Source organism: Peromyscus eremicus, chromosome 3, assembly GCF_949786415.1.
Source record: "Peromyscus eremicus chromosome 3, PerEre_H2_v1, whole genome shotgun sequence".
NCBI lineage: Eukaryota > Metazoa > Chordata > Mammalia > Rodentia > Cricetidae > Peromyscus > Peromyscus eremicus.
This window is the reverse complement of record NC_081418.1, coordinates 1041633-1067605: the sequence shown is the minus strand read 5'-3', so window position 1 is coordinate 1067605 and position 25973 is coordinate 1041633. Positions and strand designations below refer to the sequence as shown.

Sequence of the window (25973 nt, the reverse complement as noted above, 5' to 3'; positions counted from 1 at the left end):
TTGTACAATATATCTTTCTATATTTTTTGTTCCAGTATAACTTTTTTTTAAAATTTTTTGTTTTGTTTTGTTTTGTTTGTTTTTCAAGACAAGGTTTCTCTGTGTAGTTTTGGTGCCTTTCCTGGAACTCACTATGTAGCCCAGGCTGGCCTTGAACTCACAGAGATCCTCCTGCCTCTGCCTCCCAAGCGCTGGGATTAAAGGCGTGCGCCGCCGCCGCCGCCGCCGCCGCCGCCGCCGCCGCCGCCGCCGCCGCCACCACCACCACCACCACCACCACCACCACCACCACCACCACCACCACCACCTAGAAGATGTCTCCTATGTATAACACTCAGGCTGTAGAGCTACAGTCTGGTCCGCCATCATCTTTCAGCTGCTTGGTGCTCCTCTGACAACACAGCCCCTAGTCTTCCTAGCCCTTTGGACATCCATAGTCATCTCATTTTGCATAAAACTTTCAGATGCCCTCCAGGATAGCCCTTGACGTATGGGTTAGCCATGTGTGTTTTTTCTCTGGATGCTGTGGTGACCTAAATACACAGATGTAGGGGAATTTCTTAGATAAATTAGGGGAATTATTTGAGAATCCCAAACAGAATGCTTTTCAATACAAAAATAAAACCACTAGCCTAAGTACCCTAGTGTAATGCTTTAAATGAGCAATTTGGACTGAATACTAAATGACTTTCTCAGCTATTGCTTCTCAAAACTCCAGACAGCACAATCAGGGTTTAAGAAGCTGGTTTGCTTCAGCCTGGCTTAGCCACAGCCAGACAGCACTTCTATTGGAGGGGAAAGTTTAGAAATAGCCCCTAATGTGCCTGTTCCGCCCATCTGTCCCCTCATTGTCACATTCTTCCATGATCATAATGAGTTGTTACACATACGTTTCTTTCCAGCCCTTGAATTTCTCATCTTTTTGTGTAATTGAAACTGATACACAGCAAGTAATCAGGTCACCATCTGCTTTGTCAGCACAACCAGCCTACCTCTCCATCTCCGATTCCTGGCTGAGATCCTTTCTGAATCAATCTTGGCTTGAAGAAATAATGAGTTTTTCCCTTCACCAGGATTGGGAGGTTATTAGTCATGCAGTACTGCCTGTTTGTACTATGCCAAGTTGTCTATTTCTATCAACTAGATACAAATTTAGCAGAAGGTACATGATTTGTGGGTTGGAGTGTGTTAGAAAGTTGCTATACAAACACTGCAGTGTGGACTTCCTGTTCACCTTCTGTTGTGTGTGAAGGAATAAGTTACTCATTAGTCAATGTCAATAAAATCATCCTTGAAGAGTTTCATCTTTGCCCTGAAGGTTCTATTTATAAACACGTTTGTTTGCATAGTTTGTTTTTTGTTTGTTTTGTTTTGTTTTTCCAAAAACTGCTACAGCTAGCCTCACAACATAGCCCTTTGGACATCCATAGTCATGTCATTTTGCATAAAGCAGAAGTCAAATGGTTTCCCAAGTACTCCAGCATATACCTTTACTCTGCTCCTTTTTTCACTACACCATTTTCTCTAAAGCAGATGCCACACACATATGCATAGTATGCTAAGAACAGAAGCTCAGGTAGCCTAGATCTTAAGACTTGGGCTGTTGCTTGCTGGCTGTGTGGTCATGGATACACCTTCTATTAGTGACACAGTTGTTTCTCCTGGTGGACAGTGTGCTTCAGTAGCAGACTGTGTGAGCACTGGTTTTAGGAAGGCTCGGCATGGGCTGCAGAAACGGTCCATGAGGTTTTTGAGCCTGTGGTTCAGTGGCAGTAAGATGATGTCAAAGGAAATTTAGGTTCTTGTGAGGAGGTAATGGCAGCTGATGTGGTTGGGAACTACACAGAGAAACCTCATGGATTCCTGTCACCTGATAAACACAATTGCATAACTTTTTTTTTTTCAAAAACTGCTACATTTGGCCTCACAACATAGCCATTTGGGCATCCACATTCACTTCGTTTTGCATAATGCAAAAGTCAAATGATTTCCCAAGTACTCCATTATACACCTTTACTCTGCTCCTCTTTTCTGAGAGGTGGGAAGGTGGCTGCCCTACTCTCCCACTCAACCAACTCTTTTTAGAGGCATTTTCTTTTTTTCTCTTTTTTTATTATTAAAAAATTTTCTGTTCATTTTACATACCAACCACAGGTGCCCCTCTCCTCCCTCCTCCAGCCGCCCAGTCTTCCCCCCCACAACCCACCCCTCATTTCCACCTCTTCCAAGGCAAGGACTCCCATGGGGAATCAGCAGAGCCTGGTACATTCAGTTGAGGCAGGTCCAAGCCCCTCCCCCTCAACCAAGACTGTGTAAGGTGTCCCACCATAGGCACTGGCCTCTAAAAAGCCCACTCATGCAGCAGGGATGGATCCTGAGACCACTGCCAGGGGCCCCTTAAGCAAGTCAAGCTAAACACCTGTCTTACCTATGCAGAGGGCCTAGTCCAGTCCCATGAAGGCTCCACAGATATTGGTCCACACAGTTCATGAGTTCCCACTAGTTCATAGCAGCATTATTCATAATAGGCAGAACCTGGAAACAACCTAGATGCCCCTCAACTGAAGAATGGATTTAAAAAAATATGGCACATATACACAATGGAGTATTACTCACCAGAAAAAAAAAAAGACATCATGAAATTTTTAGGCGAATGGATGGAACTAGAAAATATCATCCTGAGTGAGGTAACCCAGACTCAGAAAGACAAACATGGTATGTACTCACTCATAAGTGGGTACTAGGTGTAAAGCAAAGGATAACCAGACTACAACCCACAGCTCCAGAGAAGCTAGCTAACAAGGAAGATCCTAAGAGGGATGCAGGGATTGCCCTGGAAAGCGGAAATAGATGAGATCTCCATGAGCAAACTGGGGGTGAGGGAGTCAATGGAGGGTATGGGATAGGGGATGAGAACATAAGGGAATGGGATGGTTGAGCTGGAACAGGGACAGAGTGGGAGAGCAAGGAAAGAGATACCATGATAGAGGGAGACATCAAGGGAACAGGGAGAAACAGGGTGCTAGGGAAGTTCCCAGGAATACACAAGGATGACCCCACCTTAGACTACTAGAAATAGTGGAGAGGGTGCCTGAACTGGCCTAGTCTGGTAATCAGATTGATAAACACACTAACAGTCATCATAGAGCCTCCATCCAGTAACTGATGGAAGCAGATGCAGAGACACAAAGCCAAGCACCAGGCCAAGCTCCAGGAGTCCAGTCAAAGAGAGAGAAGAGGGATTCTAGGAGCAAGAGGCATCAAGATCATGATGGAGAAACATACAGAGACGACTGAACCAAAGTAGTGGGAACGCATTTTCTTAAATAAGTGCAGTGTCAATATTGCAGCAAAATGCCCTGACTCACTTTGGACAAAATGAGAAGGATACTGACCACCCCTCCTGTATGCTTCTCCTGTGAACTACAGACAGTGAAATCAGAAGAGAAAGTATCTAATCCCTGACTCTTGTCTCAATTTACCTTGTTGAGAGAGGAGAAAAGATACTCCTGTGTTACTTTGAGATGAGGACACAGAACAGTAGTTGGTGTCCTTCTTAACATAAAAGACACCTTGAGAGCAGATCACAGCTGTGTGTGTAGTTCTGATGGTGTGCTCAAACTGAAGCTTCTTACAGATGATAATTGTTGACATCTATTACTACTTGGTGTGCCTTTCATTGGTCCAGGTATTTTTCAAAGATTATTTTAGTTAATTCTCCCAAGGACATGATATAGATGCCGTTATTGTTAATTTCTATTTTCCAGATGAACTCAGGGCACAAAGATTTTTGATAACATTTAGAAGTTTAGCTAATAAATGAAGTACCTAGAGTTGAATTCAGGCAGCTTATCTTCTGAGACAGTTATTTTTGTGCCCGTGTGTCACATATGAAATATTCAGAGCAATGTCTAGGCACTTGGTAGAACGTTGTCTAATGGACGATGCGAAGAGAGAACAAACGCAAGTACTCTGGACTATCTTACAGAGAGGAAATGGGTGTCCTGAGTTTGTAGGGGTCTTTTAATTCACACTTTGTGAATTCGGGGAAAGGATCCTCCCAAATATTGGCTCAGCATAACTTAATGGCAAAAATCTATGTATGGTTGCTATTAAATAACTGATTTTTAACATTTTGAATCAAACAAAATATATAATTTTCCAGAAAGACTACAGACTTTCAGAACTGATAGTGTCACAGTTATCTCAACTGTCATAGCCATTGCTGCTTAAAAATGCTTTTCTCTTCATTTCGGTTTAATTAAGATCAATAACCTCTCTAACTTAACCATGATTGATATTATAACATAGTATTTGTTTGAATTCTAGTTCTACTAAAGCTAATTGCAGAATAGAAAATCAAGTAGTAACTTTGACCAAATTCAGGAACTTGAAAGTTTACTAGTTAATCTTCTTGCATTTCTAGGTAAATTCATTTAGAGTCCATGTAAGTTAGAACCTGAAATTCTTTGTACAGTTCTTAAAACAGTTATTTTAACTACACACTGTAGATAAGACCCATTCATACATCTAAACAAACAAAACAAAACAAAATCCTACAAAAATCTACAATAGCAAATGCAGGAATGAAAGCCCCTCTCCCTCAGCATCTATGGGAAGTACATGGTAGCATTCAAACCTAGGAAGAACTAAGCATTCTTCTAGAGGTACCCAGCTAAACACCAAGCCCAGCGTTGTCTGCAATGCCCCACCTTGAGAAGGACCACTGTTCACTCACCTGTCACTCAGCGTTGATCCAATCTGCTTATCACAAATAAAACATGGCCATACATTCTGAAGTTAGATTCTCTGCTAACAGCATCACCATCAAGAGGCCCGATGAGATTGGGATATATGCCAAATTGTCCAGGTAACCATGTGGGAAAGTTTAGGAAACAACACAGAGAAAGTGTGTATGCTATTTTAATTAAAACTGAATTTATTTTAACTAATACATAAGACATAAATTTATATTATACATATTAGTGATCATGTGATATTTGCCATGTATACATTATAAGTGGCTTTAAATTAGTTTTAGCATACCTATCTCCTTAAATATCATTTCTGTATGGTGAAAATATTCAGACTCTTTTCTTCTAAATACATACCACATGCAGAAACAACAATCTGAAAGCTAAAAATCTGAGATTTTATATATTACAAAAACAAATACATCTACTGCTACAGAACACCAGTATTCTGGAGTTAGGCCTGTGTGAACAGAGGTCACTGGACATGGGTGCTCGGTATTCAGTTATTCACACCACTTCCGTTCACTGTATTCATAAGAGCATCCAAATTTTAAAATACACAAAAGACTTTATTTTGTGTGTTTTCAGTAATGATGGACATAGAGCCAGAAGATCTCTTCTGGGATTATCTATTCTCTAGGTGTACATTCTTTGGTGTGACTTGCTATTTATTGTAGACTAGAGGCAGATACAGGCATTCAGAAGATTGAGCATGATAAAAATCATTCTAGTGTGATAATATTGCAATGAATTTTATCCAGTACCAATAGAAAAAAATGTGAACCATAGAAAAGACAACCAAAAAGTCATATTTTTACTGTCCTGGGACATTAGCCAGTTAGGTACCCATAGTAACTTTACTCACTCCTTTCTTTAAGTCACTATAAAGAGCTCCACTGTAGGGACTGGATAAACAGCTTCTCAAGTCTGTAGCCCTAACCCAGAAGGCAGCCAAAGACAATGACAGAGCATGGTTTGTTCCAGTAAAACTATTTACAGAACAAGTAGCTTGCTGTGTTCCACCCACATGCTACGGTTTGCTGACTCCTGCCCTTCGGCCTTTGACTCCTTTTTAGAACATGAGAAGAGATGTAAACACTCTCTCTACTGAGACCATCTTGCCTGCAAAGTGTTTATGCATCTCATGGCTCTATCTTTATGCACTGGTTCCTATGAAACGTAGCATGTAGATGGAAAGCCACTTCCCAACACAGCTCTACATCATGGGAGAGAAACACAGACATTTAGATATCTCAGCCACAGAAATATCACATCCATACCAATGGTCCTATAAGAGGAATGCACACTGACTTCCAGATTTCTTAACAGCAATACCATATTTTAGCACTTAATCCCTAGTTTTCTGGTTTTAATTGAAAGATTGTTATTAATTTATGAATGTAGTATGAAATAAAAGGTATTATTAGTTACTGTGATAAAATACCATGACCAAAAGCAACTTTAAGGAAAAAATAGTTTGTTTTGCCTACTATCTCAGCAGTGAAGGAGTGGCTGCAGGCTGGAAGACCTGGGAGTTAGGAAGCAGAGATCACATTTATCTACTCAGAAAAAGCAGAGAGAGATAACATAAAGTGGAGCCAGGCTACGAAACCTCAAAGCCTGCTTCCAGTGACATTCCTCCAGCAAGATTCCATCTCCTAGAGGGTCCATAACCTCTACACACAGCAACACTGACTGGGAACCAAGTGTTCAATATGTGGACCCTTGAGAGGCATTTCTCATTCAAACTACCGCAGCAGTGATTTGTGTATTTATAATTACCGATTGGCTCTTCTATACAGTTTTCTCTAGACTACTCAGCAGGTGGGTCCAAAGACTGAAGATCACACTGAAGTGTTTTTGTGACTAAAGTGCTTCCTGCAGGAGAAAAGAAAAATATGTCTCGAACTAAAAAGCAGAGCCTAGCATTAGTTTCATTCAATTAAAACTACAATATTGAGACTTTTCATTTTTTAAAAATCAAGAAATTGTAAGTAATTTGCTCAGTGACTGAATCTTCCATGTATATAAATCCTGTTTTGGATGACTACAAAACTATTGTATTAAGACTGGAGCTGTGTCTAAGGAAGCAAGAGCTGTGACTGCATACAACCAGTTCACACATACGCTTTGGTCATAGCTTGTTTGGCATGAGATGAGACTTTTCTGTAATGATTTACATGTGTCTTATCTCTACTCAAAGCCGAGTTTCTTTTGATATGTGAGAAAAGAATGACCTGTCTCCCGTGGACTATGAATGAGGGAAGAACGGATCTGTTTGTCTGACTTTTTCTGTTAATTAGCAGGGAAGACTTCTTGCCTCTGTGTCATGTTGTGATTGCTCCAAACTGCTAATGCCCTGCTCAGAGTTCTCCCTTAAACATAAACCACAAACTTATGGCAGGTTTTCCTTGCTTTGCCTTTACAAATCAGATTCGAAGCACTGAAATAGTTTCTGATGGAACCTTTATACAGGTGCAAATTTGCTGTGACAGATCCCCTCCCATAATTATCCTTTTCAAGAGGGGGGTTTCCTAATTGGCTTGTATGGTACCTGTTACATAAAGGCACATAAGGTGTTCCATGGTGGCTATGTCCACATTCTTGTCATCGCAAATCACTTTCACGCTCACTGCCTGTATTAAATATCACATGCCATGGGCCATTGCTGTCACTTTATAGATTTGACTTTTCAAGGCTCATATCCCAGCGGCCACTTCCGTGCCCTGGGTGTTTATGCCTGTAATTTAGATTAGCTGCCCCAGTAGGATCAAAATCATCTGAGTGATGAACCTGTGGCCTGATTAACTTATCTTCCTGTAAGGCCTCCATAATTGAGTCAACAGCTCGAATAGTTAATGTCTGTTATTCATTTAGTGCACAACATTGAACTTATCACCACAGCCAAGGAAAACAGTTTACAACTTACAGAAGTATTTTTACTGTGCATACCTTTCCACTATATGGTCATACACTGACATCAAAGTCTGGCTCCAGCACTAGCCATACTAACCACTAATCAGTTTTTTAAACTTCCCATCTCAGCCTCGGTTTTCCTATCTGAAAGAGAAAAGTATGAACAGCCCTAGTTCACTCAGGATCTGCAGGGACTCAGGACGGGAAAAGCCTTTCTCTAGTCGTTACTGTGTTTCTAATGATCCACCAAGACATTATTATACTAGTTTATAATTTATGTGGTAAATCGGTGTTTGCATTTCTCTTCTAGCATTGGTGCCATATTTTATTTATAGTAATTTTTATTTCCTCCCATTACCTTAATAGATTATAATGAACATATACAAGAGTTGTTTGTGCAAGAAAGTAGGAAAAAGTTTACTTTTAATATCATTTAAATTTTTGACTTTAATTTCTAGCTTCTTTTATTGGGAGTGCAGTAGTTGCTTATGAAAAATTCCAGGGAACAACTTAATCTAGGGTGTATGCAGTAATATCAGCTCAGCGGTAAGCATGGAATGTATGAGGTGGTGAGTGGACAGTTTGGTTTTTCACAGCTGTATCTCTCCAACTCATCAGCACCATGCAATTTTTTATTTTGTTCTGGGATAAATGATCTTAGCTCACACAACTGCTCTGCTCTAGTTACAATAACCATCTTATTTTATAACTCAGCTGCTAGAGAGGGTCTATAGATAGATGGGGCAGCTCTTGAGGCCAGAGTTCATATCCTACTTCCTGTTTGTATTCTCTGCCCCTAAAACAGTGAAGGTATTTAATGAAAGCTTGAGTGACTGAAGAGTGACAAGAAGCCAAGGCTGAGAGCAATGGCTAATTTCTTCAAGGTTACCTTCTAGAAAGTGGCAAAGACGACTCAGGCCCCTCTCCTTTGTCTTGATGATGAGGGAATTAGCATTGTAAGACAGTGACTCTGCCAGACACTTAGCCCCAGTGCCAGTGACTCACTCTTGTCCTTTCAGTCAAGTGGAGTTATGCATCTTGGGCCTGAGCACAGCTTAGTGTAGTCATGGCACATGTGGACACCTTGTCAATCACCCTCAACTCTATGGAGTTTGTTCAGTTTTCTTTCCCCTGCACCGTTCCCCCCACCATCACCCTGTTCCTGGCTTCATAAATGCGTATAAAAACTGTTGCATGTTACTTCCCTGCTGTTGAGAGCAACCACACTCTTGGGATTCCTGCATCTTTTTCTCTGCCTAGTCAAAAACAAAACATGATGGGGATCTGTGATTGGTATGGAAAAATGAATAAAAAAATTTAAAAAAAAAAACAGAAAACATGTCATTTCTCACCTATTCGCATCTGTAAAATTGCTCCCCACTTAACCTTTTCAGCTATTGCTCTCTTACTGATTAATTTATATTCATGTATGAATCTCATTATGCTAGCCAACAGACCCCTTGTGAGTTCACAGCTTGCCCTTCAAATGAGGCAACCATTTATAGTTTAAAAGGCTAGGAATGCTTTGAAATCAAATGTAAATCATAATTTTTAACTTTAGGAAAGATTTTATACACAAGAGCAGAGTACCTTAGCTACAAATTCATGAAGTTTTTGTTTGACTTAAGAAGTTCCAAAGTTAGAATTTTAAATATAAGATAACTTGCTTTTGTCTCTGCCGTGTGTTCCCGTCTAACACTTTTGCAGGGCCGTGGACTTTATACAGTCTTATGCTTGAAATGGCTGGTGCATGATCAGAGACCCTTGTAATCAAAGGCAGCATGCAGGGAACCTTCTGGCTAGTGGTTACTACCCATCTCTACCCTTTGCCATATGCACTGCATGAAATCTGAGCTCAGTAAAGCCAGATGTGAGGTTTTCTGATGTTTTTCAAAAGCAATGTATATTGGATGGGAAGGGGAGCTTTGGTTTTTCTTTGGGGAAACGGGCATCACACATGGAACAAAGAGAACACACTCCAGGAAACGATCCAGTGATTATCTGTTAGAGACTGTAACTGCCATATGAGCTAGAAGACATCGCCCATAAAAAGCTGTGGGTCTTACAGGTTAAAGCCAGACCATTGTCAAGTGGTATCAAAAGCTTCAAACTTCAAGAAAATGATAAAGACAAATATTTGTGTTTTGAAGTTAGAGCTTCCACTGTCCCAGAGAGTGACAAAAAAGTGTCGCACCTGTAGCCCATCTGTGTTAGAACTGTCTCTGTGGCTCTCAGCTCCTCTGCATGTCTAGTACACTATTGTGGGGATTAACAAGGTAACTCCACGTAGTTAAAAAGGAGGTTTATTTTGGGGTAACTTGCAACCAGTGAAGGGGTTGGTTACAGGATCCAGAGGAGGTGAGGTGTAGTCCAGCAGGGTTCTCTGAAGAACTCTGCTTGGTCTACCATCCAGAACCCAGTATCATCAGGAACCAAGAGGGCCTGATCTCAGGTCTAAAGGGCTCCCATCTCAGCCCTGCCCCAGGGGTGGGTCATAGGTAGGCATGGCAGTTACCAGAAACCTCACTAAGGGTAGTACTTCCAGGTCAAAGCTGGAGCAGCTATCCACTACAGTCCACCAAACATTACTGCCTGTCTCATCTAAGAAATGAAGAAACTGGGTTGTTGAAGAAGACTTTAGCAGCTATTACGGTCCCTGGGAAGGAGACAGACTGCACGTGCTCAGTTTTCAGACAGACCTTCTTGCAGTTGAGGCTTTTCAAGGACAGGAGAGCCCAACAACAGATACTAGGACATTGTCAGTGCACCTTAGGAAAAGCTCAGAACATATTCTGTCATTCCAGAAGCAATCATATGTTCTGAAATCCCTGGCTTCTCCACTTGGTCTAGTCAGTTCTCACATACCAGTCTCACTGCCAATCACATCACACAGCAAATGAGATCCCAGACAGTGTATTTCTTTTTCAAGCTCAAAATTTTAAAAAGTTTCTAAAAAAAAAAAAAATGTAGTTATTTGATTCAGTTTGACATGGCAAAGTGATTTGTTGCAGCCTAAAAGTCAAGAGTTAAACTATGGTGAAAAATGACTACATGAAATTTTAGTGTCTCCAAACTACAGAGAATATCATAAAGAAAATTTGAATAAAAAACAATTTTGACACTGTAGAAAATAGAAAAGATTTTATATACAAATCCAGGATGACTTAGCTACACATGATATGAAGTTTTTATTTGACTTAAGAAGTTCCAAAACTAGAATATTAAATACAAGATAACTTGAAAGGGTCTCTGCTATGGGTTCTCACCTACCCTTTTTGGAGGGTCATTGATTTTATACAGTCTTACGCATGAAATGGCTCTTAGAAAATTAGAAAAAATGTTTCTATGTAAATAAGTTTTCTGTCAGGATACAAAATACCTGAGATAAACTTATAAAGAGAGAAGTTTTATTCTGGTTTATGGTGTTGGGTATTCTAGTTGATGATCAGCTGATGTGATTGCTTTAGGCCTGTGGGAAAGCATTGTCATGGAGAAGTGTGCAACAGAGCCATCCTGTCTACAGCATGTGCCAGAGAGCAAAAACAAGAGAGATGGCCTTTGGAACACCCACAGAGGTCAGGAACTCACTCAGGGCTGTGAGGAGGGGCTTCCAAGGGAGATGAGACTGGATGCACTGGTGTAAAGGGATAATGAGAAAAGACGGGCTGAACTGGGCTGGGAAGAGTAGAAGAGGGGTATAGGGAAGCACAAATAACACTAAGGACCTTTGGAAATAAGCATACGGAAACTGGTTCCAAAGAACTACAGGCAACAGTGGAATGGTAAGAGCAGAAGAATTGGTCTTCCCTAGGGAAGAGCACATCAATTGGGTCAGCCCTAAAACCACATAATTACAAGTAACATTATACAATTGAGAAAGTTATATATATATATATATGTATGCATATATATATGTATGCATATATATGTGTGTGTGCACATGTGTGTGTAATGACAATTTATGAAAAAGAGTCTATAAATTTAAAAGAGATCAAAGTGAAGGGGGTAACAATGAAGGTTTTGTAAGGTGAAAAGAGAAGGGAGAAATGATGTAATTAGATTATAATCCCAAAAAATATATGTATATTTTTTTAAGGTATGATCATTTATTTGTTACCCTTAAAGACTTATTTTTGACTGGACTCAGAAGTAGAAGCTCTCACAGAGGACAGCCTATGTCTCTTGGCGATCTGTTCCTGGCGCTTTTCTTTGGCTTCCTTCATTCTCTTGGCCAAAAGTTTAGCATATTCTGAAGCCTCCTCCTTGTTTTTCTTTGTTCGCTGATTCTTTAGAGCAATATGACGGTGTTTGTGTTGCAGGACACGTAGAGTAACAAGACTCTGAATCTTGGGTGCTTTGGTCCTGGGCTTCTTACCTTCTTTGTTTAATGGCATTCTGACCACGTATTGGCACACATCATCTTCTTTAGAGAGACTAAAAAGCTTTCCAGATTCTGCTAGCTATTTTAGGTCCCAACCAATGAGGCACAGTAGTATCTATCAGTCCAGGAATATCCTTCTCTCCTTTTTTTTACAATAACCAAGTTAAGAACACTGGGATTAGCACCCATGATGCATCCTCAAACAGACTTGCACTTCCTCTCTCCCATTGTCCTTGGTCTATAACAAGAATGCCGCTTACTCAACAGCAGGCATACTCTGCTGTGCGTCAAAATGCCTTGCTTCATGGGAAAACCTTGTTTGTCATTCCCACCACTGATTTGAACCACATAACCCTTGCACTCTTCACCCAGAGCATCAGCAGCTACTTCTGTGACCATGTGCCTCTCATAGAACGTTTGAAGCTTGCACTCATTGTACACTTCAATGGGTTTCTGATAGCTGGTGGCAGGAAAGGAGATATTCAGCTTCATCTTGACACAGCCAAATGCCTAGAAGGTGCCACAAGAAAGAGACCTGACTTCCACTTAACCCAAGTCACATAGCGCTCTCAATTATGTATATGTTTTTATACATGTTTGTTTGTGTGTGTGTGTGTGTATTAATTTTTAAAGAACACAAAGTTGGGTGGCTAGAGAAAGGGGTAGATCTAGAGTTGAGGGAAGGGAGTAAATGTAGCATGAATCTTAGAGAGTCTTATTAATAAAAACAAATCCAGGCCAAGTATTGGGGTGAACAATGGAAGATCAGAGAACCAGAACAAGCCATAGCTAACCTCACCTGGCCAACTTCTCAGCTGATCTTGTTTTCCTCAGACTGGAAGCCTCTGTGTCCTCATATCTGAATGGCTCTCAACTGAACTGTGCTGCTCAAAACCTAAAAGCTTAACCAGCCAAATGCTGACAGGCCAAATGCTTCTAGTTTCTGGTCCTCACGCCTTATATACCTTTATGCTTTCTACCACCACTCCCTGGGATTAAAGGCATGAGTACCATGCTTGGCTGTATCCTTGAACACATGGATTTCTGCCTCTGGAATGCTAGGATTAAAGGCGTGTTCTACCACTGCCTATCCTAAGTATCTAGTGGCTTTTCTGTTCTCTGACCCCAGATAAGTTTATTAGGGTACACAATATTTTGGGGAACACAATACCACCACAAGTGAATATGATCAAAAATGTTATATGAAACTCTCAAATAGGTAATTAAAAAATAGAGGGAGAACAAGAATGAGGCCAAGGTCCACAGAACCCTTCAGAGAATGTCCTCAGTGACCCTGAGACCTCTTAAAGTTCAACACCTCCAATATCACCAGCCCAAGGACCTTTAAGATATGGACATTTTTAAATCCTGACTATAGCCATTTCCAACAACAAATTAACATGTTCAAAATATAAACCAGTCCTATAAACCATTGAGAAGAAACCTTGAAAGCTGAAAAGGGAAGAAAGTAGCTGATTTGAGAAGTCCACAGGAGAAGACATACAAAAGTATTCACTATGCAAACACCAAATATACATCAGAGACCTCCTCTACCCCATGGGATATCATGGCAGATAGAAGAATAGGGGAAATATTTGATATGAAAATCAGATGAAGAACAAATTTTAAAGGTTAAATAGATAATGTGTCAGGTGGTGATATACCTTGGAGAATAATTGAGCAGAATAGAAAGAGGCCTGGGGGTGGGCTGTGCACTTCCCTAAGAAGGTGGCATTTGAAAGAAAGAAAGCAGCAATACATGCCAGGTAGTATTGAAAGAGAGGTTTTAATAAGCAACAGCAAGTTGAAATGTCCCACGGCTGACTCTGGAGCACCATCTTCAAAGCAGGAGTCACTAGAGCAGAGTGGGGAGATGGGAGAGCAGTGGCCAGTGAGTCGGGACAACAGAGTAATCAGTTCTGCCCTGCCACTCTGGGGTTTCTGCCTTTACTGTGAAAGAGATGTGAAGCCTTAGTGTTTTTTGAGTGGAAGACTGACAAAACATGGCTTAAAGTTTATGAGGATCGCCATTCCATTTGCTGCGTGGAAAACTAATGGAGGTAGCAAAAGCTAAATAAGAGAAGGCAGTTAGGAGGCAATTGCCACAGTGAGATATTGCAGCAGCTTGGACCAGTGATAACAGAGAAGGTGGAAAGAAGTCATCAGATTTTAGTTTTACAGGTGGATTGTACAAATACTGCTAAAGGATCCAAAGCAGAAAGTGGAAAAGAGAAGTGAAATAACACCTGGGTTTTGACTTTTTACTTTTTAGCTCGGGCAGATGAATGATTTTCAGGTTTGGGAAAACTAAGTGGTTTGAGAGAGAAAAACGTTAGAAATTTGCTCATAGATATGTTACACTTGAGGAATGCCTCCAAAGCGATTGAATATGAGAGTCTGGAGCTAAGTGTAAGGGGAAGGACTTTAGGTAGGCATGAGAAGTCTCTGGGCTATGGATGTTTTTAAAACCTGGAATAAGAGATCATCTTTGCCAAGTGGTGAATACAAAGAGAAAAAAAAAAACACTGAGTCTGAGCCTGGCTATTGCTGCAACACCAAGAGCCCAACAGATGAGCAGGATCAGTGGGAAAAAACTATGGAAGAGTAACATTTTGTGCAGACAGATGACAGGTGCATGGCTTCATTATTTGCTCCAGTGCTTTGTGTTCCCTTAGTCACGTATGCTTAGGAAGTGTTTTTACTACATGTTCAATCTAAAGACAAAGACCGAGATCAAAAGAAAAACTTTAAACACAGGGCTAATGTCCCTGGTCCATGAAGAACTGAAAACTCCCTAAGGCATTTTAGCACTTCAGTAGAAGCCTATAAACTTGAGCAAATGTGAAGTCAGAAAATTGCAGCCTCTAGTCTACTATTTTTTTACTTTAAAACCTGTAAGTTTAGGAGCTGGAAAGATGACTCAGTAGTTAAAAGCACCTGCTACTCTTTCAGAGACCCAAGTTCAGTTCCCAGCCCCCACAGCAGGCAGTCACAACCAGCTGTAAGTCCAGCTTCAGGGGATCTGACACCCTCTTCTGGCCTTCACAGGCACGTACGCTCACATGCACACACTCACACATAGACATATACATATACACATAATTTAAAGTTATTTGGCCTCCAAATAACTAAAACATAAAATTAAAGTAGTCAACCAAGTGTAAGGATGAATTTGGAATGAAAGGTCTCAGCAGTGGCTGTCTTGTGTGATGTGGATGGGATGCACACATTCTTTTCTCATATAAAATATTTTATCAAGCATGCCTGGTCTTTTACAAAATCACCTGACAGCTATATTAGGTCAAACAAAACCTCCTAGAAATGCCACTGGTGAGGATTTGGAATATTTATCCTCATTTATTAATAAATGTATATCAAAATGGCATAGAACCCAAAAATGGACAAAAACAATTTCAGAGTTGATGAGATAGAAAAATAGTTTTTCTGAAACCATGCTGATGTTTTATAAACATATGAGTTTTCTGGGTGAATGTATGAATTTATATCAAAATCCTGCAAAGTGGCAATTTCTTAGACCCTAGCAGTCAAATTCTAATTTGACTAAAAGTTCTGATTCTGGGAGAATCAATTACAGAAGAGGACAAATTTACCTAGTATAATATTATAATATCAGTTGAAGTTTCACACAACATAGTCAGTATAAAATTGCCTAAATAACACTAGAATGTCTTAGGATAAAATAATACACAGCAGTTAAAAGCAGTATCACAGATTCAGTGGCATAAAAATATTCTAAAACAATGAGACTGCGTGACTCACCTCTATTTACATATGCCTAGAATATAGACTGGGATAAAAGAAGCCAAAATGCCATACCCATGTCTTGATGAGAAAAGATAAATGATTTTAAGGGTTTTTTTTCATTTTTCTTTATTAAGAAATTTTCTACTCACTCCACATACCACCTAGAGATCCCCCCTCCTACCTCCTACCTCTTCCCACCTCCCAGCCCTCTCTCCCAAGCCACCCCGCAATCCCACAACCCCCAAATCAAAGTCTCCCATGGGGAGTCAGCAGAGCCCAGCACACTGAGCCTAGGCAGGTCCAAGCCCCTTCCCACTGCACCAAGGCTGTGCAAGACATAACACCACAGGCACCAGATTCCCAGAAGCCTGCCCATGCACCAGGGACAGATGCCAATGCCCCTGCCTGGGTGCCCCCAGTTTGAGCCAAACAACCATCTTCCATATCCAGAGGGCCTAGTCCAGTCCCATGGGGGCTCCACAGACACCAGTTCACAGTTCATGGGTTTCCACTAGTGTGGCCGGTCATCTCTGCATGTCCTCCCATCATGATCACGACCTCCCCAACCTGCAGAATCCCTCCTCTCTCTCATCAGTTATATTCCCAGAGCTCAGCCTGGTGCCTGGCCATGGATCTCTGTATCTGCCTCCATCAGTCACTGGAAAAGGCTCTATGATGACAGCTAGGTTATTCACTAGACTGGTCACCAGAGTAGACCAGTCCAGGCACCATCTGGACCACTGCCAGCAGACCAAGGTGGGGTCATCCTTGCGGATTCCTGAGAGCCTCCCCAGCACCGTGCCTCTTCCTATTCCCATGATGTCCTCATCTATCATAGTATCTTCCTCCCTGCCCTCCCACTCTGTCCCTGTTCTAGCTTGACCCTCCCATTTCCCTATGTCCTCATCCCCCACTCCTCGCCCTCTGCCACCTGTGGTGATATTGTGTTCCCCAAAAATATTGTGCACCCTAATAAACTTATCTGGGGTCAGAGAACAGAACAGCCACTAGATATAGCAGCCAGAAAATGGTGGCACTCACGCCTTTAATGCTACCATTCCAGAGGCAGAGATCTGTCTGGATCTCTGTGAGTTCAAAGCCACACTGGAAACAGCCAGGCATGGTAACAAGAACCTTTAATCCCAGGAAGTGATGGCAGGAAGCAGAAAGGTATTTAAGGCATGAGGACAAAGAACTAGGGTCTGGTTAAGCTTTTCGGCTTTTAGCAGCAGTTCAGCTGAGATCCATTTGGATGAGAACTTAGAGGCTTTCCAGATCCTGCGGAAACAGGATCAGCTGAGGAATTGGTGAGGTGAGGAAGCTGTGGCTTGTTCTGCTTCTCTGATCTTCCAGCGTTCACCCCAATACCTGGTTCCAGGTTTGATTTTATTAATAAGAACTTTTAAGATTCATGCTACAGCCACCCCACACACACCCAGTCTGCTCATGCAGATCTCATCCACTTCTCCTTCCCAGGGTCATCCATGTGTCCCTCCTAGGGTCTTTCCCTGTTAGCTAGCCTCTCTGGAGCTGGGGGTTGCAGTCTGGCCATCCCTTCCCTCACATCTAGTATCCACTTATGAGTGAGTACATACTATGTTTGTCCTTCTGAGTCTGGGTTACCTCACTCAAGATGATATTTTCTAGATCCATCCATTTGCCTGCAAATTTCATGATATCATTTTTTTTTTTTTTACTGCTGAGTAGTAGTCCATTGTGTATATGTGCCACATTTTCTTTATTCATTCTTCAGTTGAGGTGCATCTATGTTGTTTCCAGGTTCTTGCTATTACAAATAATGCTGATATGAACATAGTTGAGCATGTGTCCTTGTAGTAAGATTGAGCATTCCTTGGGTATATGCCCGAGTGGTATAGCTGGGTCTTGAGGAAGACTTATTCCCAATTTTCTGAGAAACCACCATACTGATTTCCAGAGTGACTGTACGAGTTTGCATTCTCACCTACAGTGGAGGAGTGTTCCCCTTGCTCCACATCCTCTCCAATATAAGCTGTCTTCAGTGTTTTTGATCTCAGCCATTCTGACAGGTGTAAGATAGTATTTCAGAGTTGTTTTGATCTGCATTTCCCTTATGGCTAAGGAAGTTGAGCAATTCCTTTTAGCCATTTGAGATTCTTCTGTTGAGAATTCTCTGTTAAGCTCTGTGGCCCATTTTTCAATTACATTGTTCAGTATTTTGATGTCTAGCTTTTTGAGTTCTTGATATATTTTGGAGATCAGCCCTCTGTCAGATGTGGGGTTGGTGAAGATCTTTTCCCATTCTGTAGGCTGTCGTTTGGTCTTATTGACCATGTCCTTTGCTCTACAAAAGCTTCTCAGTTTCAGGTGGTCCTATTTATTAATTGTCGCTCTCAGTGTCTGTGCTACTGGTGTTATATTTAGGAAGTGGTCTCCTGTGCCAGTGTGTTCCAGACTACTTCCTACTTTCTCTTCTGTCAAGTTCAGTGTAACTGGATTTATGTTGAGGTCTTTGATCTAATTGATCTTGAGTTTTGTGCATGGAAACAGATATGGCTCTATTTGCAATCTTCTGCATGTTGACATCCAGTTATGCCAGCACCATTTGTTGAAGATGCTTTCTTTTTTCCATGGTACAGTTTTGGCTTCTTTGTCGAAAATCATATTTTCATTGGTGTGTGGGTTAATGTCAGGGTCTTCAATTCTATTGCATTAGTCCTCATGTCAGTTTTTATGCCAGTACCAAGCTGTTTTTATTACTATAGCTCTATAGTAGAGCTTGAGATCAGGGATCATAATGCCTCCAGAGGTTGCATTATTATACAGGATTCTTTTAGCTATCCTAGGTTTTTTTGTTTTTCCATATAAAGTTAAGCATTGTTCTTTCCAAGTCTGTGAAGAATTGTGTTGGGATTTTGATGGGTATTGCATTGAATCTGTATATTGCTTTTGGTAAGATTGCCATTTTTACTATGTTAATTCTACCTATTCATGAGCATGGGAGATCTTTCCATTTTCTCATATCTTCTTCAATTTCTTTCTTCAGAGACTTAAAGTTCTTATCATACAGGTCTTTCACTTGCTTAGTTAGAGTTACCCCAAGGTACTTTATATTATTTGTGGCTATTGTAAAGGGTGATGTTTCTCTGATTTCTTTCTCAGCCCATCTATCATTTGTATATAGGAGGGCTACTGATTTTTTTTTTTAGTTAATCTTGTATCCTGCCATCTTACTGAAGGAGTTTATCAGCTATAGGAGTTTCCTGGTAGAATTTTTGGGGTCACTTATGTATACTATCATATTGTCTGCAAACAGTGAAAGTTTGACTTCTTCCTTTCCAATTTGTATCTCCTTGATCTCCCTTTGTTGTCTTATTGCTCTAGCCAGAACTTCAAGTACTATATTAAATAAGTATGGGGAGAGTGGACAGCCTTGTCTTGTTCCTGATTTTAGCTTTGAGTTTCTCTCCATTTAATTTGATGTTGGCTGTCAGCTTGCTGTAAATTGCCTTCATTATGTTTAGGTATGTTTTTTGTTTTCCTGAAGGGGTGTTGTATTTTGTCAAAGGCTTTTTCGGCATCCAATGAGATGATCATGTGGTTTTTTTTCTTTTAGTTTGTTTATATGGTGTATTACATTGACAGATTTTTGTATGTTGAACTATCCTTGCATCCCTGGGATGAAGCCTCCTTGGTCATGGTGGATAATTTTTTTGATGTGTTACTGGATTTGGTTAGCTAGTATTTTATTGAGTATTTTTGCATCAATGTTCATGAGGGAGATTGGTCTGTAATTCTCTTTCTTTGTTGCATCTTTGTGTGGTTTGAGTATCAGGGTATCTGTAGCCTCATAAAAAGAATTTGGTAACGAATGTTCCTTCTGTTTCTATTGTGTGGAATAATTTGAAGAGTATTGGTATTAGCTCTTCTTTGAAAATCTGGTAGAATTCTGCACTGAAACCATCTGGTCCTGGGCTTTTTTGGTTGAGAGACTTTTAATGACCTTTTCTATTTCCTTAGAGGTTGATGGTCTGTTTAAATAGTTTGTCTGGTCTTGATTTAACTTAGGTATGGGGTACCTATCCAGAAAATCATCCATTTCTTTCAAATTTTCCAATTTTGTGGAGTACAGGTTTTTGAAGTATGACCTGATGATTCTCTGGATTTCCTCATTGTCTGTTGTTATGTCTCCCTTTTCATTTCTGATTTTGTTAATTTGGATGCTCTCTCTGCCTTTTGGTTAATTTGGATAAGGGCTTGCCTATCTTGTTGGTTTTCTCAAAGAACCAACTCTTTGTTTCATTGGTTCTTTGTATTGTTCTCTTTGTTTCTATTCTATTGATTTCAGCCCTCAGTTTGATTATTTCCTGGTGTCTGTTTCTCCTGGGTGAGTTTGCTTCTTCTTGTTCTAGAGCTTTCAGTTGTGCTGTTAAGTTACTAGTGTGAGATTTCTCAAACTTCTTTATGTGGGCATTTAGAGCTATGAATTTTCCTCTTAGCACTGCTTTCATGGTGTCCCATAAGTTTGGGTATGTTGCACATTCATTTTCATTGAATTCTAGGAAATATTTAATTTCTTCCTTTATTTCTTCCTTGGCCTATTGGTGGTTCAATTGGGCACTATTCAGTTTCCATGAGATTGCAGGCTTTCTGTAATTTTTGTTGTTGTTGAAATCTGACTTTCAGCCATGGTGGTCCGATAAGATACAGGAGGTTATTTCAATTTTTTGTATCTGTTGAGATTTGCTTTGTGACCAAGGATGTGGTCAATTTTGGAGAAGGTTCCATGGGGTGCTGAAAAGAAGGTATAGTCTTTTGTGTTAGGGTGGACTATTCTGTAGATATATATTAAGTCTATTTGAGTCATAATGTCTGTTAGTTCCCTTATTTCTATGTTGAGTTTCTGTTTGGCAGACCTGTCCATTGGTGAGAGTGGGGTGTTGAAGTCTCCCACTACTAGTGGGGTTTGATGTGTGATTTCAGCTTTAGTAATGTTTCTTTTTTGAATGTAGGTGCCCTTGTATTTGGGACATAAATATTCAGAATTGAGACTTCATCTTGTCTGATTTTCCCTGTGATAAATATGTAATGTCCTTCCCGATCTCTTTCGATTGATTTTAGTTTGAAGTCTATTTTATTGGATATTAGGATAGCTACACCAGCTTGCTTCTTAAATCCATTTGATTGGAAAGTCTTTTCCCAGCCTTTTATTCTGAGGCAGTGTCTGTCTTTGAACTTTAGGTGTGTTTCTTGTATGCAGCAAATGGATGGATCTTGTTTTCATATCCATTCTGTTAGGCTGTGTCTTTTTATAGGTGAATTGAGACCATTGATATTAATGGATATTAATGACCAGTTATCATTAATTCCTGTTATTTTTTGGTGGTAGTGTTGTATGTTTCCCTTCTTTGGTATTTGTTGGTGTGGGACTATCTATTGCCTGTGTTTTCATGGGTTTATCTAACTTCCTTAGATTGGATTTTTCCATCTAGTTCTTTCTGTAGGGCTAGATTTGTGGAGAGATATTGTTTAAACTTGGTTTTATCATGGAATATTTTGTTTACTTCGTTTGTGTTGATTGAGAGTTTTGCTGGGTATAATGGTTTGGGTTGGCATCCATGGTCTCTTAGTGTCTGCAAAACATCTGTCCAGGACCTTCTGTCTTTCAGAGTCTCCATTGAGAAGTCAGGTGTTATTCTTATGGGTCTGCCTTCATATGTTACTTGGCCTTTTCTCTTTGCAGCTCTTAATAATTTTTCTTTATTCTGTATGTTTAGTGGTTTGATTATTATGTGGTGAGGGGACTTTTCTTTTGATCCAGTCTATTTGGTGTTCTGTAACCTTCTTGTATCTGTATAGGCATTTCCTTCCTTAGGTTGGTAAAGTTTTCTTCTATGATTTTGTTGAATATATTTTCTGTGCCATTGAATTGGTATTCTTCTTCTTCTATCCCTATTATTCTTAAGTTTGGTCTTTTCATGGTGTCCCAAATTTCCTGGACATTTTGGGTCATGACTTTGTTGGCTTTAGTGTTTTCTTTGACTGATGAATCTATTTCCTCTATCGTATCTTCAACACCAAAGATCCACTCTTCCATCCCTTGAATTTTCTTGGTTATACTTGCATCTGTAGTTCCTGTTCATTTACTCAGATTTTCCACTTCCAGCATTGCCTCAGTTTGTGTCTTCTTTATTGACTCCATTTCAGTTTTGAAATCTTGAACCGCTTCCTTCACTTGTTCAATTGCTTTCTCTTGGCTTTCAAGAGATTTACTGATTTCTTCCCATTTTTTATTTGACCTTTACTTGATTTCTTTAAGGGAATTTTTCATTTCCTCCTTTAAGATCTCTAATATCTTCTTAAAGTCATTTTTATGGTCAATATCTTCTGTTTCTTCTCTGTTGGGATGTTCAGGTCTTGTGGATATAAGTTCTGATGGAGCCATATTGGTTTTCATGTTGTTGGCTGTATTTTTCCACTGTCATCTACTCATCTCTTTTTCCACTTGGTGCAAGCAGTGTCTGTGTCTAAGGGAGCCTCTCTTGGTCTGATCGATACTCTTGGTCCAGTGGGAGCTCTTGGTCTAGTCGATGCTGATGGACTGTTTGTCTCAGGGAGCAGCTCTTAGTCCACTTGGTGCTAGTGTGCTCTGTCTCAGGGAGTAGCTGCAGTCTTAGCACATGGTAGATGGTGGTAGTCTGACCTGTCAGCAGGAGGTCTGTCTGCCAACTGGCCTCAAACTGGGACTGCAATGGGTGGTAGTGTAGGGGAGTGGGGTTGTGCCCCTGGGCCCAAAGCCTAGGGGCTAGGGTGTTTGGGTATGAGGATAAAGACTCACCTCTTAGTCCAATCGGGTGCTGGCGGGCTCTTGATTTTAAGTTTATTAGATTTGATTGTTCTGAATTTTTTATTGATTGAGAATTTAACACATGCATATAATGTGTTCTGTTCTGATTTGACTACCATATATTTATTAATTACATTTGCATATGGAGCAATTACAGAGAAAGCTAGAGATGTTATGCAAAGAGGACACAAAAGCAACATTTAGGGTAGTGTTGTCTGTTAGATTGCTCCGCAGTGAGGAAAATAGTCTATATCTGTGCTGTCCAGAGCCTAACTACCACCCCACATGCCTATTAAGTACGTGCAGTGTGACTAGTTCAGCTAAGAAATGTTTTTTTTTCCTAATGAACAAGAATAAAAATTCCTTTTGTTTTTTAAGTCCAGCACAGACTTAGATGCTTGTGACAAAAATGATATTGAGTAAGCAAGTTTCTTTGTTTATGGAGAAGGTGATTTTAACCTATTGATTTAAATTTATGGAGCCACATGGACAGACAGACACAACTGTCTACTGCACTGGACATTGGTTTTCTGTAGTGAATTGGCTTGGAGCATAGAGAAAAGAATGAGGGAATCTAGGTTTTGTTTTCGAAGATTTATTTATTTGTTATTTTTATGTAATGTGTGTGTGCCTGCATGAGTTTCTGTGTACCATGTTCATGCAGGAGCCCATCCATGTGACTATAAGTGCTTTAACCAATGAAGACTTGTTTCTGTTTATTTATTTATTTATTTTTTTCAGACGAAGTTTCTCTGTGTAACAGTCCTGGCTATCCTGGAACTTGTTCTGTAGACCAGGTTGGTCTGGAACTCACAGAGATCTACCTGCCTCTGCCCCCCAAACAGCAACAGATAATTCACACAACACAAAATTAATAGAGTAATTTGAAATATGTTTTCTTTTACATTCTGTTCATGTTTTCAAAATCACCAATATTTTAATTTAATCTTCCAGGCACCTCCTCAGACTAATATGAACAAAAAAGAAAAAAGTACAATTTTTACAAGGCAAGAAACAAGTAAAACTAGCCACACTAATGTTAGTGTTCAAATGAAGAGTTAATTGCAATATAATGAAAGCCTAATTGAAAATTTTATTCTGGCTATATAATTATGTCTAAATGCTTCTGCCATAATTTCATTATTTCTGAAACATTATTCTCCCATTAGAGTATAATAGATATATTATCTTAAGTGCTATAAAACCTAATAATCCTGGTTAAAAAGAATTAAGAATTGTGTCTTTTTTTTCTAGTGAAGAAAAGAGAGTATGTACTTTTTAAAGCTCTTAAATATATTAAATTTGGCCTGGAGAAAAACAGCTTTTAAAGCACAAGCTGCAGTATAGGGACCAGGAAAGGAAACATTTTTCTGTTCATTTTAAGTGGCCACTCCAGGGCAGTTTGTCATGTCACTCTACTCATTATCACTCATGCATTGCTAATAAAAAGCAATCTTAGAACTGAGCATAATGTCTTATGTCGGTAATCCCACTAGTTGAGACCCAGACAAGAATATTGCCGTGAGTTAAAGGTATTTTTTGTTTGTTTGTTTTGTTTTGTTTTGTTTTGTTTTTTTGTTTGGTTTGGTTTGGTTTGGTTTGGTTTGGTTTTTCAAGACAGGGTTTTTTTGCGCCTTTCCTGGAACTCACTTTGTACACCATGCTGGCCTCGAACTCACAGAGATCCACCTGCCTCTGCCTCCCGAGTGCTGGGATTAAAGGCGTGCACCACCACTGCCAGGCGAGTTAAAGTCTTACATAGCAAGACTCTCTCTAGAAAAACAAAGAGCAAATAAAATAAAAGCATTTGGAAAGTGTGCTAGTCACTTACTTGACACATCAGAATCTTGTCTGTAGTGTTAGGGAGCATTCACCCTATCCAGAATTCTTTTCATACAAAGCTTAGAAATAGTTCTATAATTAGAAAATTAAAAAATGATAACAGTCAAATACATAAACTAAGAAAAGTCTACACTCTAGAGTGGGAGTTTTTGCTAATACCTGAATTACATGCATCTCTGAAGTCTACACAGTGGAAAGTCCACACACTAAAGTTTGGAAATAAACTAGCTTCTCTTAGGAGTCAGGTAAGGAGTCAAAGTCCAGTGGGACCAATGCTCTAGATCTTGTCCAGTTTAGACATCTAACACCAAACCAGAAATTTTAGGGCTGGAGAGATAGCTCAGTGGTGAAGGGTAATTAGTGCTCTTGCAGAGGACCCAGGTTCTGTTCCCAACACAGCTAACAACGTCTGTAACTCCAGCTCCAGGGGATCTGATGACCTCTTCTGGAGCTGTAAATGACACTTTGTATTCAAGCAACAACAGTGAGGATCCCAGAGTAGCTTAATCAAGTGGTGCTCACTCAGGCCTCGCCTGAGTCCTTAGTCAGGCTGTCAGTCAGTCAATACTGTGATCATCCATAGGCAGAACCTGAGCATTTCCAATGTCACTGTTAGCAAGAAGACTCAGTTCCTTCTGACTACAGAAAACGTGATGTCAATATATGGGCCTCTCTACCACACATCACCTGGACAGGGGGACATCAATACACATTCTAAAGTGGAAGGGGAAACTCTAGAGGCCTTCACCCTAGACAAAAACTCAGGCAACTAAGGAATACTGAGAGGAGAAGAAATAGTCTTCCCCATGGAAGAGCATACCAAATGGTTATCCAAGACTAAATAGTCAGCTCTGAAAACATACATATAAGTAACATACAGACTGAGCAGGTTGTGTGTAAATATTTAGGAATGTGTGTGTGTGTGTGTGTGTGTGTGTGTGTGTGTGTGTGTGTGTACTCACCTTTAATGCAGATGGCACTATCCCATGGGCTGGATGCCCAGACTAAATAAAAAAGAGAAAGCCTGCTGAGTGTGAGAATTCTCCTTCTTTCTGCTTCCCAGTTCTCCCAGATATGAGCAAGAAGCCTCATGTTCTTGTGACCACAGTCAAGAGATGCTCCTGCTGCTGTACCTTCCCACCACAATAGATCCTCAAAGCATGAGCCAAACAAACCAGTCACAGCACTGAGTAAAGTACCAGTTCAGTTGTTTACTGTCTTGATGGATCAGTCTTGGTTACACTATGACCTAAGAGCCTACGGTATACTTTGAATCTGCGAAGAACTTACATTCTGAGATTTGTAGCCAAACCTCAGATCTGAGCTATATGTATTTCTTCCAGATGTTCTGAGGTTTGTCATACCAGAGTCATAATATTGTCTGATTCCTATTTTGCCACTAAGAAAACTATATTCTAAGATTTCTACAAAATTCTTCATGAATGAAAGCTCAAGAAAACTCAAATATGTCTCATTTCTTAAGAAAAGG

The 25973-nt window shown here is 40.1% G+C and overlaps 1 protein-coding gene and 1 pseudogene across 1 annotated transcript in view; one reads left to right on the top strand and one right to left on the bottom strand.

Moving 5' to 3' along the window:
• Lhfpl3 (LHFPL tetraspan subfamily member 3) overlaps positions 1–25973 on the top strand; it is a 372261-nt gene that overhangs the window by 309421 nt on the left and 36867 nt on the right. The gene's annotated exons all lie outside the window — the stretch shown is intronic.
• LOC131905623 (small ribosomal subunit protein eS6-like) lies at positions 11798–12543 on the bottom strand (annotated as a pseudogene).